At 35.9% G+C, this 14,841-nt stretch overlaps 1 long non-coding RNA gene across 1 annotated transcript; it reads right to left on the reverse strand.

The window, feature by feature from the left end:
- Positions 1-4,615: 4,615 nt before the first annotated feature.
- LOC141397364 (uncharacterized) lies at positions 4,616-7,073 on the reverse strand. Its single transcript, XR_012411382.1, has 2 exons — positions 6,873-7,073; positions 4,616-6,793 (listed from the first exon to the last, which is right to left on the reverse strand). It is a non-coding gene; the product is annotated as an uncharacterized lncRNA (long non-coding RNA).
- Positions 7,074-14,841: the final 7,768 nt, after the last annotated feature.

The raw sequence follows: 14,841 nt of genomic DNA on the forward strand, positions 1-14,841 counted from the left end.
AGAGCATCAATGAAAGGTAACGGATACGCATCCTTAATGGTAACATCATTTAGTTTACGTGCGTCTAAGCAAAGTCTATTTTTCTCCCCTCTTCGTACGAGCGTGACCGGCGAATTCCATGGGGATGTACTGGGTTCAATAACTCCTAAGCTTAACATGCGATCAAGTTCCTGGTAGATCAAAGATTCGACAGCTGGTGACACTGCATAGTGACGTTGTTTGATCGGAGTCGCATCGCCGGTGTCGATAACGTGCTCCTCCAAATCTGTCTTACCAAGACCAAATTTTTCAAAGTCTTTGAAACTTTGTTTTGCTTCTTCAAGCAATGTCAACTGATCTGGCGATAAAACGTGCATGTCGGAATCTTGAACCTGGGAACTGATCTCTAAACTGCTTATTAGCTTCGGAGCTACCTTGAATTGTTTCCAGAAATCTACACCACAGTACATGGAATTCTCTAGACCTGGGATCAGGTAGATCTCCATGGTCTTCGTCTGCCCATCGTACGAAAGCTCTGCTTTAACTTTGCCAGCACAAGAAACACGATGTCCATTAGCCGTACCAACGCTACACTTGTGTACGGGAATAATGTTCAGATTCAATTTTTCAACCAATAACAAACAATCTTTACCTAAACAGGTGACAGTGGCTCCACTGTCGAAAAGAGCTAACACAGATATACCATTGACAAGGACCTCTCGAAAAGGTCGAGGATCGTCAGACTTCAAATTGCAAAAAGTGGTGGAAGATAACGATAATCTCTTCTGACATCTAAGTTTATATCTCTCACGAGCTTTCAAGATTCTTTTGGAAACGAAAATTTCAGGTTTTGTCGAAATTTCCGAGTTAAAAATGCGCTCGCGGGCCTTCCTGCAGTTCGCCATGCGTACATGGAATGGTAGGGTCAAATCAGGTTTCGTTTTGGCTAAGTTATTGGAAAGTCTGGGTAATATTCTACACGGATCAGAAAAGATTGGGTCTATAGAAGTGGAAACATCGGATGAGCTTAGTCAGTCCACAGTCTGAGTAGCTGTGGATTCGGACTTAGAGGCATTAGAAGGACGACTAATTTGTTTGCAATTATTGCATTGTGGAGTGGTAACCCCTGGAGATCCACAGCGGAAACAAAATACTGAACGATGAGAACTAGAGCAATTCTTAAAAATGTGGCCATTGCTGCCGCAATTCCAACACCGTGAAGGCTCACTCTTGGAAACACCAGTTGGCTTCTGCCGTAAACGCAACTCCTCAACATCATGGACTAAATCATCAAAATCAGAATCGTTAATTTCATTTATCATTCGAGGGGGTTGGTTGGTCCTAAATCTCAGTGATGATTCCCTTTCCAGAAACTCCTCAGCTTTCCTAACTTCATTTCGGAATTGTTCCACCGAATAAAAAGTGCCACTAAATGTTAAATGGGCAAGTTTGGGTTTCAATCCAGCTTTGAGGATGTCTATAACTTCAAAATCTTTCAAAGGTTCCCTTAATTGAGTACGCAGATTATTTATAGCGTCTATATATTGTGTAGCAGACTCATCTCTCCCCTGCTTCCTGTCCATAATCTGCCTCATTACATCAAGATTTGATTGAAAACGCTGGAATTCCCTAACTATACACAGCTTTAACATCTCCCAGTTCAAATTTGGATATTGACGGATCAGACCCCAGTACCACTGACAAGGACGGCCTTCCAGTAAATGATGAAATTCATCAACCAATTGTTGTTCTGGGCAGCCATAACTATTTCGAAGCCTTTCTACTCGAAAGATGAAATCTTCGACATTTGGTGTCTTTGGGGTGGCATCAAACTTAATGCCCCACTTACTGAGATATGGATACCTGGGCCTGCTAAAATCTTCCCTATTCCGATTTGGAACTTCCTGGTTTCTACTAACCTGCATGTCTGGTATCGGTTTGTAGTGGTGGCAAATCATGGGGCCAATCAATGCTTTGGGAATGTGGTTCTTGTATGTTAATAGGATTAGCTGGGGGAACGGAAGATTGAGAAAAAGCAGCTTGAACTGCAGCAGCAACCGCTTTCTGCATTTCCTTTTTCATGGTTTCAACCATTGATGCTTGGGTGGCCTCTAAGGCGGACTGAACTACCTCAAGAACTCCTGTGCTACTAAGTCTGTCAATTTGCTCCTCATCATTGCCACGAATAGTCAAAGGGCTAAAAGAAGGTCTAGTAATTGTGCTTGGTTGCTCATTTACTTGCGAAAGAGTAGGTGGACTTGCAAATTCGTTTGGTGTAGGCAGATCATTGCCATCAGCACTAGCTGGGATACCTGATCCAGTACCTGGTTCTGCTCCAGCAGCTTCTCCCACTGCTTGGCTTGTCGACCTGGTAATAATGCCGTATGTTTTTGGCTTAGCACCCGTAGCAGGCTGCATGATGCCCCACAAATCAACAAAAGTTACAAAAAAAAATGTCCTTGTACTACTCAGTCAAACAAGAAATTTCAATAAAAAGCTCAAAATCCAAAAATGTCTTCTCTAATGACCGACAGGTTTTCAAAAAGGTAGGTATGATACCATATATTCAAAAGAGAAATAAAGATATAGATATGTATCGCCGAGATAGTCAAAGTCCAATAGTGAAATTTTAATACACAACAAAACTCGATCAGACTACTGAATGGTTACAACAGGTCTGGTACTTTAAAAAGAATCGAATCTAAAATCAATAAATCATGAAAAGTTTCTCAAAAGCAGAAAAAAAAACTCAAAAATCCTGTAAAACAGAATAAATTGAGACAATAGATTATCTAGGCTGTGGTAGATCAGGGTAAAAGTTTGTAAGTCCGGGTAAAATTAATTCGAATAATATTCGAATCAGAAAAAGAAAGGTCTTAGCTGGTGAAGGAAAAAAAAATATGTAGGACTTCGATAGGCTCTTCAGTCCTCTTCGCCTACCCCTATTGTTCTATGAGGTAAACTGTTCAAAACGTAGGAGTGATTGTTGCCGGTTAGAATTTCCTCAAAGAGTTTCTCGAGGTCTCTTCAGTGTATCTTTAGTTAAGCATAGAACGGCTTTCTAAAGATACACTGAGAAATCGACAACCAGACAACAACCAGTCCTACGGAAAATGCTCCAACTCAAGGTTGAGCGCTGCCGTCCGAAGGCTCTCCAGACTAACCGCCCCTACAACCTTAAGGTACTTCAGCTGACCTCGAGTCGAACTGAAGACCAGTCTTCGGAAACAGTTAGTCCAGTTCTGTGTACACCCTGTGTGTACGTGAAAACAAACAAAAATATATTGCTACTCAAAGCGTATATATTTTAAAAGTAAGAACTAGCAATCAGTAGTTTGAGCCTATCAAACCCCTCCTGCAGTCTTTTAATCAAAAAGAGAAAAACAAATGTCTTGAGGGCGACGACCCTATGCCTCCCGCAATCGGAAATAGCTTGGTAACTACCACGGTAGAAAATTCCAGCAAAGTGAATAGTAAATTACTATCACTTCTGAAAAATGTAACAAAACTAATGCACCACCGATTCCAATTGAAATCTCGAAAGGCTTCACCGGGTTCCACGACGATGCTTAAAATTTAATTCTCAAACCAGAAACAGAAAAAAAAAATTTGCCAAAAGATGTTACTAGTGCAGGTGCCAGATAAAAATGAAAACTAATATGTCTTAAACGTGCCAACAATCGAATCAATATCACTAACTTTATTTTCAATATTTCTCAGAAAAAGTTCAAATAATTGCAGGTCAAAATTTGTTCATAAAATGTATAAGGTAATCGGTAGAAGGTTAAGGTATCAGCCAAGATAAACAAAAAAAATCAACAACAACAAACAATCTTTCAAAAGCGCAGTCAAAAATTTTCCCCAAAAATTTCTATTCTAATAAATCAATATATTAAAGCATCTATAATATAGCAAATCATACAAAAGATCATAAATAATCAACTGCAGATGACAATATATTATAAAGCTTTAAATAAAGTCGAAGTATGAATTTAATAACGTGGAAGTTTGGTCACAAAATTGCAGCTAGACATATACTCATGCTTGCAAGACGACTAAAACTCTTTTTTCTTTAAGATGAAATTCAAGAAATGGTATCATAAATTTGATTGACGTTAAGTCGCAATTGAGAAGTTGTAATATAACAACTCAAGACATACTGAAAACCAATCAAACAAAAATTCATACACCTAATGTACAGGAACAATTCCCATCGATGGGAGTTGAACCTAAGACATTGGCTTGGACGTTGGGCGCCATTGTTATGTAACTAAGTCGGGAGTGTAAAGGGGAAAAAGGCATACCTAGATGTCGCTGGTACGCGTTTGCCATTGAAGTATTTCGGTCTAGCTCAGTTGGCCACTCCTGACCAGCCATAAACAAATTGATTCATTATCAATCACAAAAAAGGAAATGCTTATTTAAATTCAAAAGAATTTAAAGTTGTTGTTGTTGTTGATGGTACCCAAGGTGTTTGCTGGGTTACCTTGCCCTCCCAATGGATTTCTACACAAATCCCCAATGAGCCTCATCAATGATGATGGCTCCCAAAAATTCTGTTGACTGAACCTGTACCTTTACCTTACCTTTATGTTGATTTTTAATCCATTATAAATGTTGTTTATAATTGTTTGAATTTCATTTCATACCTATGGTTTTATTCTATAAGTGGTTTATAAACAATGGGTTAATAAGCTTATTCAAATGCTTATTGATATAATAGGACTTATAATTAACGATATTATGGTATAATTTATTATGTGTTATACTAAGGCAAAAAAAAAATATATGAACTATAGTTTTACGATGATGCTCCCATCTATTGTGCAATTTGTCTATATCGAAATCACCCTACCTACTCGAGCTCGACTAGTATAAGACGGGTACTGTATAGTCAATGTTCAAAAAAAACAAATGGGAAAACCATATCACTAAATGCTAACAACAATTATAAATTCATAGTTTGGGTAAATTCGGGTATGCCTAAAAGTATGCTTCGGCGTAGCGTGAACTAATTCAATGAACATCAAAACCACAGTTTATGTCTGATACAATTGAGTTCGCCTTGAAATTGATGTATGTATATATACTCTTGTAAAAAAAACAATCACTATAATACCCCGTTTATATATAACCGGATTTAACAAACCGACTGGGTTTTAAATGTCAATTCCATTGCTTATATTTCAAACAAATCCTCATAAAGAAGGTTAACCCTGCAAAAAGCTCTAATATAAACAGCATATTATATGGCAAATATTAACACTTTTATAAATGTGGCCCAAGGCGAATTTATAGAAGGTAGTTGCATGAATTACAACAACGAACGATTTTACAAAAACAACATTATTGTTATTGAAAATAAAATGTCAAAGAAATATTGAATAATCACTTTTAACTTCTATAAATTATGCCTCGGTGTGGCCTATAATTTTACTGTATAATAATACTGGGTATATAATCACGAGATGATAATAATATTAAAATATCTAAATAATTCCGCTAATAAACTTCAAATTTAGGACTTTATGCAGTTAATCATTTGCAAATTACAATGATCACTAACAACAATGTCCTTCAATTCTCTATGATTTGGACTTACGCTTAATCTTATAAGGTACTTATCTCGGATTGATCCTCAAACAGTAGTCGTCTGTCAATTTAGAATGTTGATGGATTTTGATGAATACGGGATGATATATGTGGTGATGTGTGCTTTAATGGCTTGTCTATGGTGAGGTCTGGAAAAGGTGGGTGGCTTCTGGTGATGTATGACTGTTGGTGAAAAGTATCCAAACTGAATGTGGCTATGGTGGTGTATGGGTGCTGGTAAAAAAAGTGTTCAAAACTGAATGTGGCTATGGTGGTGTATCGGTGCTGGTGAAAAGGTATCCAATATTGAATTTGTCTGTGATGATGTCCATGTAGAATATAATATTATTATGTGTGTTCTTAGAGGCGAACTACTTGATGTTGTTAGTTCCGATGTAATTAGGTGTAGATGACTTTAGGAAGACTTGGACATTCGTCATTGGTGTCATGGAAAAGATGTTTGCAAAAAAACCAAGTGCTCCACAATTCAAAAGCGGTTCGCCATGGACGTAGACTGGTGTCGCCGTCGTGTCGGTTATGGTTTGGGCTTGTGGACCTCGAAGGCAATGACTTCCAAACAAACTTTTTTTTTTCAATGACGTAGGTGGTATATACACGTGGTTGCTTGCGACAAGATGTTGATGATAGATGATAGTTGACCATTCCCGGTGATGTGTAAGTGATTGTCATTAGGACCAGGAGGTGACAAAAAGTTTAATTAGGAACTGTGGTTATTGCACATTCGATGGATGATGTGCCTTCCCTATTGCCGGTGCTGATCAAATTACCATGTAGACCGACATGTGCTGCGGTGTATCGGAGCCGTAGATGTTGATGGCGTCGCTGCTTGGTGGGGTTGCACCTGCAAATCTCCGTAATCTCCTAAAGTCATTAATTTCCTATTTCTGCCAAGGTATTGCTTGGTGTTAACCTGAACGAGTTAATTGATACGCCTTTATTATAACCCACAGATGTTAGCGTGGGATCCAGCTGTTGGACATCAAAGAATGCTTGTTAGGAAAAACGTTCAACAAACTGGTACTAATTCTTTTGGGATTTCGTTGCGTCAAATTGCGTAGTTTTGTTGGTGGAACTGTACACGTGGAAATGACAGATTTAAGCAACGGTATCGTGCGTATGAGGGCACGTGGTGTTAAATACCGTACACCGACACGTGGACGCAGATACTAAGGGTACAGTTATTCATTTCAGCGCGCAATTTCTGTAAAAATTTTAACAAAAATTTATAAACTGTTTTGCCCTACATAATGTGGGTGGAAATTCAGTGTTTCACCACTCACCTTATTCTTTGGAAATCCCAATAAGAATATAAAAAACTTTGTTTCACCAGTTATGCGGAGGAATTGTAAATCCTCCAGAATTTTCTTTGATTTCGCTAACAAACACTTTATCTCTTTGTCCAACCGCGGCGACTCGTTCTATTGCAATGCTTGCAATTTTATTTCGTGTTGCTTCACATGCGTATACATAGCCGGTTTGTCATGATAGCGTTGCCATGCTGTTCGACCAAAATGACAATCATGCTTGACGTATGATATTTGGGCTAAATGAATGCGTACTATACGCTGCGTTATTATTAGGTGGAGGGCGACATAACAGGTCGTAAGTCCAAAGACATCCAATTATCTCCCAAACGCGTCGGAACTTTATCAAACAAAGTACAGGTATTGAAGCGGAATAAATTAACGAAGAATACTGCCTTTACCACCATAATAAAATCTTTGATACAGAAAGCGCTGGAATGTTTTTTCTTCCTCCTGAAAAATTTATTGAGAGGGACTTACGACCTTTTCCGACGGAGCAGACGATATAATAAATTTATTCAGCAAACTCTTGTTTGGTTTGTTTTCAATAGCTTTGTTCCTTTACTTTTTTAATGGTAAGAGTGGTAAAAGAGAAAAGTGTCAAAATTGCTCTCTCATGAACATTTTTACCAGAAAAGTAAAGGAACGTAAAGTAAAGGAACGGAAAAATGGTAGATCTGGCAGCAATGTCAAAAAGAAACATAAAAAAATCAATTTTCGTCTTTTATTTCACAGTTTTTAATTTAGTTTTGTCAGCGTTCGACTTTTTCTTCTGTTTTTCGTCCATTTTCTCCTCATTAGGGGTAGTTTACACTATATGTAAATGTCATATGACATGAAATTTTTCATCATTATATATTCGCTAATATGTGCAATATTGGAGATTTTCCTTACGCCATTTACTCTGTGCGCCCACAGCAGCAAAAATGTAAAAAAAAACTACTTCTCCACATTGCCTCCGTGGGTAGATATGGGATGTTTTTTTTTTGGGTCATATGACATTGATAGATAGTGTAAACTACCTCTTAGGTGTGTCTTTTTATGTGATTATTTGTAATAATTATTACGAAATGTTACTAAATGCTGACTTTTTACACAAAAGTTCAGTAAAAGAGAGCGAAATGAGAGAACAATTTTGACAGTTGTTTGCTGAGAAATTGCTAAAAGTTGCTGAAAGAATTTTTCCCAGCAACATTTAGCAAGTTCGATCAGCTGTTTTTTAATCATCTGTTAATGGTTAGATGCTCAATGTTTATCTTATTTTTGTGGAAAAATACTATAAATATTACAATTCAGCTATATTTTTTGATTATTTCATTAATATATTCATTCTTTTTTATTTATTTTGCTTAGAATTGAAGAACTTTTTCATTGCTTTGGTGTTAGTTTTACTTTCATGCATTGGCGCCAATGTTTTTGTTTTGGTCATTAACTGTTATTTTGCTAAAGTTTCCCAGCAAAAAAGTTTGGAAGTAGTGCAATGCAGAGTTATGCTTGGTTTACATTTACGAAATCCACTCGATTTCAACTGTCAAATCCATACGTTTGAGCTATGGAATTGACAGTTGAAATCGAGTGGATTTCGTAAATGTAAACTTAGCATTAGGATTTCAATACATCTTTCGATGCAGTCCACACGGAGTTTAAAAAATGCACTCCGCTCGATACATTTTAGAAGCACTCGCTTAAAGATCCCTAGCCAAGCAAACCAATTTGTTGATCCCTACAGTCGCAGTCTTTTTTTCTGAACACAAGAAAGAGTTTCTAAAATTATAAGAATTTGTTTTAAAAAAATAAAGAAATACAAACTACAGAAACGAACATTGCTGTAATTTACAAGACGCAAATTATTTTTGAAGGGGAATTGGAGTATTTTTGGGAATCTGTAGTGCGATTCTGTTACTCTCTACCGATGGAATTAACGACAAATGTCGATAGTTACCGATATTTGTCGGTAAGTGCTATTCTGTATACAAATTTTACCGATTTTTATGTCGGTAAGTATCGAAAATCATCGGTCAGTTACCGACGAAAAAAAAGGAGTCGTTAAGTTTACCGACATAAAAGAATTTTCATATTTAACAGCCTGTTTCTGTATGTCGAAAGAAGAATGTGTGCGAATGAAACACGCCCAAACTTTAGTTTTCGAAATAATTTTACATTTGCTTTTGCTTCAAAACAAAAAAAAAAATTGAAAAACACACAAGAGTTTGGACGTGTTTCATTCGCACACATTCTTCTTTCGACATACAGAAACTGGCTGTTAAACAAAAAATCTATGAAAATCAATTTTTTAAGAAATGATTTTGGAATATTTTTCATGGCAAATAAAAAGGTAATACCCTAGACAGACGGCAGAGTTAATTTGCATTAAAAATTCCTTAATTTGAATTAACTTTTTACCCAGACAGACGATAGTTTCTGCATTTATGAAACAGCTGTTTGTGTTGTTGGTCTGTAACCAGCAGACCATTTTATAAAGTTTTACAAAAGTTCGCCAAAATATGCGAAACAAATATACTTTCTACCATTGACTTTTTCACCACGATAATACAAAAATAAATTTAATTTATTCGCTATATTTTTGAGGCTTTTTAATATTAAAAAATGTCGCAATACTCTAAAGGAACATATGAAGAAGATATTATTTTCGATAGAATTGGTATGGTGGGTAATGAAATGCTTGTGAAAATAAAAATTTTTAAAATAGATTTGATAGAAGGCGCGAAAACCGATTAGCTGCTTTTCTATTCGAGAAAGACCACTACTTATTTGAAAGAAACGCGAATATTTCTGATTTGTTTTCCTTTTTTATTTTCTTAAACATGGAAATTTGACAAAAGACAATGCAAATTGTGTCTCAGAGCTCTCTCTCCTACATGAATATGGGCTCTCTTTTACAGCATTGCCATATTGAAATACATACCTAAATCAAACCCGTTCGTAGGTATTGATATGGTTACGAAGTTTTTCGGCAATTCACACACACGCGACCCGAACGCAAAGTAAGAGAGCAAATGTTTTAATTTTTTTACTTCAGTCTTGTACTGAATGTCATGCAAGCAGGTTGATGCCGCTTTATTTGTTTTTTTGGGTACACTGAAAAGATTTTGCAGTTGTACAGCAAATATGTGGAGGGAAGAATTTGAAAATTATTTTTTGTTTTGTATTAATATTTTTAATGACGCAGAATGCCTCGTCTGCAATGCAACAATAAAAAATGTATATAAACAAAGGAGAGGATTCGAAATGCGGTATATGTATCTGTTTGCTTTGATGAAAGCACTGATATAAGGGACACAAGTCAAATGCTAATTTATATTAGAACCGTAGACAATTTGTTCAATGCATTTGAAGAAATTTTAAAGTTGAAATCGCTATCGTTAATTAACTCTTAGCAATCGCAGTTTTAATAAAAGAAACTGAAGTGGATACTTTTGACTGTGATTCACTGTATATTATTTTTAATTTTAGTCATACAAAGCGAGCGCGCCAACAATATATTTTTTCTATTTGAAAATTTTGCCTTTTTAGGCGAAGATCATTTTTAGTATTATTTTTTTTTTATACCCTCCACCATAGTATGGAGGGTATATTAAGTTTGTTTTTCCGTTTGTAACGCATTGAAATACTCATTTGCGACCCTATAAAGTATATATATTCTTGATCAGGGTAAAATTCTAAGTCGATCTGAGCACGTCCGTCCGTCCGTCCGTCCGTCCGTCTGTGGTAATCACTCTAGCATCCACAAAAATGGAGATAGGACGCTGAAATTTTGGGAAAATGCGTCTTTTGTTTGCAGGCAGGTCAAGTTCGATGATGGGCTATATCGGTCCACGTTTTGGTATAGCCCCCATATAACGGTACCCCCCGATTTACGGTATTTTGACGTTTTTAGCTACATTTTCAGACCAATTTGGCTATAATTTGACATTTAGGGTTCTTAAGTATCAATAAACATATATAACAAAACTTGTGGACATAGGTCCACGTTTTGGTATAGCTCCCATATAACGGTACCTCCCGATTTGCGGTATTTTCACGTTTTTAGCTACATTTTTAGACCGATTTAGCTATAATTTAACATTTAGGGTTCTTAAGTACCAATAAACTTATATAACAAAAGTTGTGGACATAGGTCCACGTTTTGGTATAGCCCCCATATAACGGTACCCCCCGATTTACGGTATTTTGACGTTTTTAGCTACATTATCAGACCGATGTAGCTATAATTTGACATTTAGGGTTCTTAAGTAATAATAAACTTATATATTAGAAGTTGTGGACATAGGTCCACGTTTTGGTATAGCCCCCATATAACGGTACCCCCCGATTTGCGGTATTTTGACGTTTTTAGCTACATTTTCAGACCGATGTAGCTATAATTTGACATTTAGGGTTCTTAAGTGTCAATAAACTTATATAACAAAAGTTGTGGACATAGGTCCACGTTTTGGTATAACCCCATATAACGGTACCCCCGATTTACGGTATTTTGACGGTTTTAGCTACATTTTCAGACCGATTTGGCTATAATTTGACATTTAGGGTTCTTAAGTGTCAATTAACATATATAACAAAACTTGTGGACATAGGTCCACGTTTTGGTATAGCCCCCATATAACGGTACCCCCCGATTTGCGGTGTTTTGACGTTTTTAGCAACATTTTCTGACCGATTTAGGTATAATTTGACATTTAGGGTTCTTAGGTGTCAATAAACTTATATAACAAAAGTTATGGTCATAGGTCCACGTTTTGGTAAAGACCCCATATAACGGTACCCCCGATTTACGGTATTTTGACGTTTTTAGCTACACTTTAAGACCGATTTAGCTATAATTTGAAATTTAGGGTTCTTAAGTGTCACTTATAACACTTATATAACAAAACTTGTGGACATAGGTCCACGTTTTGGTATAGTCCCCATATAACGGTACCCCCGATTTACGGTATTTTGACGTTTTTAGCTACATTTTCTGACCGATTTAGCTACAATTTGACATTTAGGGTTCTTAAGTGTCAATAAACTTATATAACAAAACTTGTGGACATAGGTCCACGTTTTGGTATAGCCCCCATATAACGGTACCCCCGATTTACGGTATTTTGACGTTTTTAGCTACATTTTCAGACGGATTTAGCTATAATTTGACATTTAGGGTTCTTAAGTGTCAATAAACTTATATAACAAAAGTTGTTGACATAGGTCCACGTTTTGGTATAGCCCCCATATAACGGTACCCCCGATTTACGGCATTTTGTCGTTTTTAGCTACATTTTCAGACCGATTTAGCTATAAATTGACATTTAGGGTTCCTAAATGTCAATAAACATATATAACTGGTGGACATAGGTCCATGTTTTGGAATAGCCCCCATAAAACGTTACCGCCCGATTTCAGGTATTTTGGCGTTTTAAGTCACATTTCTAGACCGAATTAGCTATAATTTGATATTTAGGGTTCTTAGTGACCAATAAACTTATATTCGAAAAAAATTATGAACATAGGTCCATGTTTTAGTATAGCCCCATATAACGGTACCTCCCGATTTTCGGTATTTTGAGAATTTTACTTACAAGTTTTAACCGAATTATCTGTAATTTGAACATTTGACATTCCTAGTGGTCACCACACCTCTCCACCAAAAATTGTCAAGAAAGGTCGATGTATTGATAAGGCCCCCATATAACGGTACATCCCGATTTTCAGTAATTTGATGATTTTAGCTACAATATTAAACCGAACTAGCAGTAATTTGACATATGAAGTTCTTAGTGGTCACAACACCTCTCCATCAAAAATTGTCAACATGTCCCAATTTTCAGTAATTTGGCAATTTTAGCTACAATTTTTAACCGAACTAACTGTAATTTGACATTTGAAGGTTGTAGTGGTCACCACACATCTGCATCAATAATTTTCAACATAGCCCCAAGATAACGATACTTCCCGATTTTCGGTACTTTGAGGATTTTACTTAAAATGTTTAACCGAACGTAGGTCAATGTTTTGGTATAGCCCCAAAACAAACCTCCCGATTTTCCGTACCTTAGATTTAATTTTTGGACGAACTGTAATTTGAAATTTAAAAGCAAACAAAAATTCTGCAACAAAAATTGTTCATTTAAGTTAATATTTTCGCATAGCCCACATGCCTCCGAACTAGCTGTTAATGACATTTGAAGTTTATACGTTATGTACCGATTTTCGGTATTTTGAGCATTCTAGCTACAATTTTTAACCGAATTAGGAGTTATTTGACATTAAAGGCTCTCATCAAAAACTGTCAACATAGGTCCATGTTTTATTATAACCCCTATATAACGGTACCTCCCAATTTCTAGCCCACCAAAAATTTTCAACAGGCATAGTTAGATATAGCATTTTATGTACATTATCTGACATTTTAACGTACCCACTTAAAGTTGGGGACATGAATGAAAACTAATTATTCCATTTTAGTTCAGAATAATTTACGGTGGAGGGTATAAAAAGTTCGGCCCGGCCGAACTTAACGCTTTTTTACTTGTTTAATTTATTAATCGAGCTTTTTTATGATCTATAATGCAAATGAAAAAGGAAAGCCGACGATTCGAACCCACACACCCACCACTATGTTTGGCTCTGAACGCTAACACGCCGTGACAACTTTTTTCCTGTGTTTTTCATTTCATACTCAATATGAAAATCATCACCCTGTTCTGTTCTGTCAGTGTAATTTTACCCACACATAAACAATTTAAGCGCTAGCTCTTCTTGGTCGGCTATGACCTAAATTCTTTTTTAATTTCCTTTGATTTTGTGCATTAAGAATGTGGATGCACGAATTAATTTGAATTAAGGCAGTTAATGTAAATTAAGGCTGCCGTGCTGAGTTAGACTTCTTTACGCATAAAAAAGAAAATTCTGCGACATATGGAGGATCCTTTCAATCTAAGTTATCGGAAGCTTATGACAAATTGGAAATGGATACATTTTATAAAATAATGGATGAAATTGGGGGTCATTTGGAAACCTCCAGAATTGCGGGAAAAACCTCGGAGAAAATAATAACTATTTTCAGTACGAACAAAATAGTTTTAAGGATATATTCCGTAACAGTTGCTACCCATATAAAAATGTATTGGGGGTTTCGATTAGCATCAACATTAAAAGAAAGAAGAATATCACCATGGTCGTCATATTCCCTAATAATACGTAATTCTGAAACAACAGATCAATATACACAATTTAAATATTCCTGTTCAAAATATACATATTAAATGTTGGGATTCTACATGTTCCGTTTCAATCTATACCACCCCTCCACATCGGAAAAATTTTGAAAAATTTGTCGAATATTACACCATTTTTACATTAGAACTTGCCGGGTTATGAGAATTTATACGTATATCCAATGGATTTGATAATGAAAATAACATTCATAGTTTTAACTAAGATTTTGAATTTGTAGGTTGAATTTTTCTACATGTAATTTGAAACATAATCATTTTATATACAATAGTCATTTAAATAATTTCATTAGAAATTTGCATTATGTTAACTTTGAATGAGCATTATTTCGTTTGAAGTGTGATTTTTCCCATTTCTCCTAAAAATAACAAGAAACGTTTAAAAATTATAATAATTTATATACTTCGTATACGCTTTTCATTCTGAAATGACCTGCATCTTCTTTAAATTTCCGTCATTCTACCGATATTCGTCGGTAAAATTTTTGTATCGATAACATTGAAATACAGAATAGCACTTTCGGTAATTCAACCTAAAATTTTCGTTAATTATCAATATCGGTACGGTAGGAAAAAAAGTTACAGAATCCCACTACTGATCTAACTTACGAATTCGTAGTGGATAAATTTTCCCAGCAAGAATTTGTATGTTCTCAGTCACACAACTGTCAAAAGTGCTCCCTCAATTCGCTCGCTTTTGCTGGATATTA

The sequence above is a fragment of the Musca autumnalis genome, unplaced genomic scaffold, assembly GCF_047663935.1.
Source record: "Musca autumnalis isolate F117 unplaced genomic scaffold, ASM4766393v1 scaffold_3, whole genome shotgun sequence".
NCBI classification, from domain to species: Eukaryota; Metazoa; Arthropoda; class Insecta; order Diptera; family Muscidae; genus Musca; species Musca autumnalis.